The 5,564-nt window shown below is 40.8% G+C and overlaps 1 long non-coding RNA gene across 1 annotated transcript; it reads left to right on the forward strand.

Annotated features, from left to right (window-relative positions):
* Positions 1-308: 308 nt before the first annotated feature.
* LOC106586091 (uncharacterized) lies at positions 309-4,800 on the forward strand. The gene is made up of 4 exons (XR_001324126.2): positions 309-351; positions 2,668-2,741; positions 2,858-3,046; positions 3,162-4,800. It is a non-coding gene; the product is annotated as an uncharacterized lncRNA (long non-coding RNA).
* Positions 4,801-5,564: the final 764 nt, after the last annotated feature.

The following is a 5,564-nucleotide window of genomic DNA, read 5'->3' on the forward strand; positions in this document are numbered from 1 at the left end:
TGTATTGTAAATCCGGCATCTTTCTCTTTGATGACAAAATTTGCCCACGAAGGACCGCTGCACCACTTTCCTGTTCAAGCACATCACAACGTGAGTCCAAAAATGTATTTTGCGGCTTCATAAATTATATAGGATGCCAGATAGATATGTATACTGTAGCTAAAGTAATACTAAGTGTATGTTGTGTAGTAGAGGTTGACCAATTAATCGTCATGACCGATTTAATTAGGGCCAATTAACAATCGGTAATCGTCATTTTTGGATGCCGATTATGGCAGACTACATTGCAATCCACGAGGAGACTGCGTGGCAGGCTGACCACCTGTTACGCAAGTGCAGCAAGGAGCCAAGGTAGGTTGCTAGCTAGCATTAAACTTATCTTATAAAAAACAATCAATCTTCACATAATCACTAGTTAACTACACATGGTTGATGATATTACTAGGTTAACTAGCTTGTCCTGCGTTGCATATAATCAATGTGGTGCCTGTTAATTTATCATCGAATCACAGCCTATTTTGCCAAACGGGTGATTTAACAAAAGCGCATTCGCGAAAAAAGCACAATCGTTACACGAATGTACCTAACCATAAAAATCAATGCCTTTATTAAAATCAATACACAGAAGTATACATTTTTAAACCTGCATATTTAGTTAAGAAATTCATGTTCGCAGGCAATATTAACTAGGGAAATTGTGGCACTTCTCTTGCATTCATTGCAAGCAGAGTCAGGGTAGATGCAACAGTTTGGGCCGCCTGGCTTGTTGCGAAAATGTACATAATTGTGACATAACATTGAAGGTTGTGCAATGTAACAGCAATATTTAGACTTAGGGTTGCCACCCATTCGATAAAATACGGAACGGTTCCGTATTTCACTGAAAGAATAAACATTTTGTTTTCGAAATGATAGTTTCCGTATTTGACCATATTAATGACCAAAGGCTCGTATTTCTGTGTTTATTATATTCTCATTAAGTCTATGATTTGATATTTGATAGAGCAGTCTGACTGAGCGGTGGTAGGCAGCAGCAGGCTCGTAAGCATTATACTGCGTTTGCCAGCAGCTTGTAGCAATGCTTGAATCACAGCGCTATTTATGACTTCAAGCCTATCAACTCCCGAGATTAGGCTGGCAATACTAAAGTACCTATTAGAACATAGGCTTGAAGTCAAAGGTATATGAAATACAAATGCTATAGAGAGAAATAGTCGACGCGTCGTAATTCCTATAATAACTACAACCTAAAACTTCTTAACTGGGAATATTCATATGTTCTGAGCAAGGAACTTAAACGTTAGCTTTTTTACATGGCACATATTGCACTTTTCTTCTCCAACACTGTGTTTTTGCATTATTTAAACCAAATTGAGCATGTTTCATTATTTATTTGAGACTAAAGATTTTTTTATGTATTATATTAAGTTAAAATAAAAGTGTTCATTGTTCATTCAGTATTGTTGTAATTGTCATTACACACACACACACACACACACACACACACACACACACACACACACACACACACACGTCGGTCGATTAATCAGTATCCGCATTTTTTGGTCCTCCAATAATCGGTATCGGTGTTGAAAAAGCATAATCGGTCGACCTCTATTGTGTAGGAAGCTGTTTGTAGTCCATGTGCCTCACCGTAATAATTTGGTCTATTTTCACCAACGTGGTATTGTAAACACATCGTTAGTGGCCGGTGTGTGCTCGTTTGCCTATAACTTGTTTTAGAGAAATGTAATCATCGATATTGTAAGAGCTTTCATTGTCTGTTTATATGTAAGAACAGCCCATGGTCTGAATTCTGTCGCTGTACATTTCAAAAGTGCTGAACAAAGAGTTATATTGACTACGCCCGTCGTCTCTCGCTCATTAATGTCTTAATCGAAATTACAGATTGCCTCTTATCCGCTTGTCGTCCCCTTATGCCATAGTTTGTGTACATTTCAATTGTCAGTAGAAACCACAGTTTAAGCAAGTCAGCCATATCTGCTCTGTTTTTTTAAAAGGCAGTAAATGAGGCTGAATGAACTGTAGCGGTGGTAAGGTGTGGGGACTGCTGATGGGACTCTGCTGTTGGGACAGCTTTATGTTGGCCCTAACAGTTTGTGGGCATCGTTTGTCACCGTTATAGTGCAATTAATGTATTGTTTAGTGTTGTGTTGTTGCATTGCTGGCATGCATCCCACATTATTTTTGGTTTGCTCCACCAAGATTTACATGCTAAAATCGTCACTGGTTATATTACTTATAAGTTTTGCTCAAAGCAGCCAACTAAACAAATGTAGTTAACTTTATCATGGGCACAGTGGGAATTTAAATCTGTGATGTTCAAATTCTTTCTTAGTCCCTGTGTCTCTTCCTTGCTGGAGGCCTCAGTCATCCCTGCCTGTACCTGACATTGTTGAAAAACAAGTGAACAATGAATAAAGATCCTACTCAAACAATAGGCTCGTAGACTAGGTTATATTACATTCAAGTTTTGCTCAAAGCAGCCAGCTTTAGTAATCTAGTTAAAAGTAAATTCAATCACAAAGGCTGGTCTGAGTGCATCTCCTCAGTTTCATTCAGTAGTATAACACAATTCACATTTCATTTTATCATGGGCACAGTGGAATTTATATCTGTGATGTTGAAATGATGTCTTGCCCCCAGAGTGAGAGAGTACATCACATTCCAGGAAATCTCCTTGCTGAGGGTGGCGTTGATCATGAACTGCTTCTCATGGGGTGAGCCTGATATTCCGCATGTAACGACTCAAAGTCTATTTTAATGCATCTACAAATTCAATGTTTTACTCAATATTGTATCATATTTGATGAGTTACTGACCTGTTTGTCCACAGGCTTGATTTGCAGTAGTCTCCACAACCGGAACACACTGGCACAGGGTGTCCATGCATCAGATGGACTGGAAAACAAAGAGACATTTCAAATAACATTTTATTAGTCACATGCGCCTTACAGTGAAATGGTTACTTACGAGCCCCTAACCAACAGTGCTGTTTCAAAAAATATGGATAAGACATCTGGTGGTAGGTCTTTTCAATGGTGTAACACCATCTTTATCTGGACAGAAAACGCATAGTTTATCATACTTAACACCCAATCATCATGCCTCATTGTTTGTTCTTGTTTCCCAATCAACAGTCTGGATATTCCTCTTCTGCCATGATGGATGAGCTACCTTTTCTGGTAAATACAGGGCTATTTATCTTTCCCACCGGAAAATGGCAGCTGCAGACCCGAGTGTTGTCACTGGGTTTCCGGTCCGCCCATCTGAAAGACAGCTAGTAAAAGTAACGTATCTGTGTAACTAAGTTGATTACTAAAATGGTAACATCTATATTAAAATACAATAACCCACAGACTTGACTATAGTAACGGTAAAATAGACTGTCTTTGGTCTATCTCTACATCTAAAATCCTACTATGTAGATGGGCCATTTCTGCTGGGATGGAGGAAATATCTGGAATGCTCAACTAGGTGATCGGGACAGTCAAGAGTACCATTTGCCCGAAGAGGTATAATATTGCGATGAGCTATATGGCTGTTCTTCAGATTCTAATTCTCAAGAGGAAAGTTAAAACACTTAGCCGTAAGGTCACTGAGGAGGACCAACAGTGGTAGGTGGATTATCTGAAAGGGACTGACATGCAGGGATGTAACATAAGGATTTTGGGCACTGGTCAGCAGACACAATTTCTACATTCAGGTCCTAAATATGTGGCATGCAATGTTTGTAAAGTCAACATTTTCACTGCTGTGTCAGGCTAGTTTGGCCCGTTGTCTATTAGCCCAGTCTGAAAAGTACTAGCCTCGGTCTAGCTTAATTTCCATCCCTGCTGATTTCTGGTCATATTTTGGTCATAAATAAAGACGTCTCAAAAAAGACGTCTAAAACTGTCATGACGTCGTGACCAGAATATGACAATTGTCAGACGTCATAATGACGTTATGTGCCTATTGGGCAGTTTGTAACAGTGTGTCGCTGGCAACGACGAGGTTGTGTGTTCAATTCCCGCAGGGATCATACACACCCAAAACATGTTTTACCACTCACTGTTTTAAGTTGCTTTGGATAAAAATGGCTGCTATATTGTCATGACTGTTAAAAGGGCAATTTGTGGAGTTGAAATGGCATGGACTGCAATCCTGATATAAATGTACTGTCATGTGTATTGCATTTAAAAAAAAACAAGAACTTCAGTTAATATTACCGGAGTCATCACCCGCCTATGTGAGCTGAATCTCTGAGACCTCAGGGGGAGCTGAAGAAAAGTAAGGGAGGACAGGACAAGTAATTTGAATACAATTATTACAAATACACTGAGTCAAAAGGAAGAGGAAAAGCACAAAGAATGAGAGGGTTTCTGTAAGAAAGACATGGTTGTGTTCAATTCTATTTAAATTAAATTAAATTGAAATTGACCCCAAACCAGGTGCGAGAGCTGTCCCTTACCTAATATAGTGAACTTGTCCGACATCCTCTCCACCACCACATCTTTCCCCATATAGGAAACCTGGCACATGAACACCGCCCCCTTGTGGATGGAGATCTGGGAGATGGAGTGCGAGGACAGCAGTCTGCTTGCTGCCGTCCCCTGTCGAGTACAGTCGTGGCCAAAAGTTTTGAGAATGACACAAAGATGAGTTTTCCCAAAGTCTGCCGCCTCAGTTTGTATGATGGCAATTTGCATATACTCCAGAATGTTATGAAGAGTGATCAGATGAATTGCAATTAATTGCAAAGTCCCTCTTTGCCATGCAAATGAGCTGATTCCCCAAAAAACATTTCCACTGCATTTCAGCCCTGCCACAAAAGAGCCACCTGACATCATGTCAGTGATTCTCTCTTAAACACAGGTGTGAGTGTTGACGAGGACAAGGCTGGAGATCACTCTGTCATGCTGATTGAGTTCGAATAACAGACTGGAAGCTTAAAAAGGAGGGTGGTGCTTGGAATCATTGTTCTTCCTCTGGCAACCATGGTTACCTGCAAGGAAACACATGCCGTCATCATTGCTTTGCACAAAAAGGGCTTCACAGGCAAGGATATTGCTGCCAGTAAGATTGCACCTAAATCAACCATTTATTTAATCATCAAGAACTTCAAGGAGAGCAGTTCAATTGTTGTGAAGAAGGCTTCAGGGCGCCCAAGAAAGTCCAGCAAGCGCCAGGACCGCCTCCTAAAGTTGATTCAGCTGCAGGATCGGGGCACCACCAGTACAGAGCTTGCTCAGGAATGGCAGCAGGCAGGTGTGAGTGCACCTGCACGCACAGTGAGGCGAAGACTTTTGGAGGATGGCCTGGTGTCAAGAAGGGCAGCAAAGAATCCACTTCTCTCCAGGAAAAACATCAGGGACAGACTGATATTTTGCAAAAGGTACAGGGATTGGACTGCTGAGGACTGGGGTAAAGTCATTTTCTTTGATGAATCCCCTTTCCGATTGTTTGGGGCATCCGGAAAAAAACTTGTCCGGAGAAGACAAGGTGAGAACTACCATCAGTCCTGTGTCATTCCAATAGTAAAGCGTCCTGAGACCATTCAT

This window comes from Salmo salar, chromosome ssa25 (genome assembly GCF_905237065.1).
Source record: "Salmo salar chromosome ssa25, Ssal_v3.1, whole genome shotgun sequence".
NCBI lineage: Eukaryota > Metazoa > Chordata > Actinopteri > Salmoniformes > Salmonidae > Salmo > Salmo salar.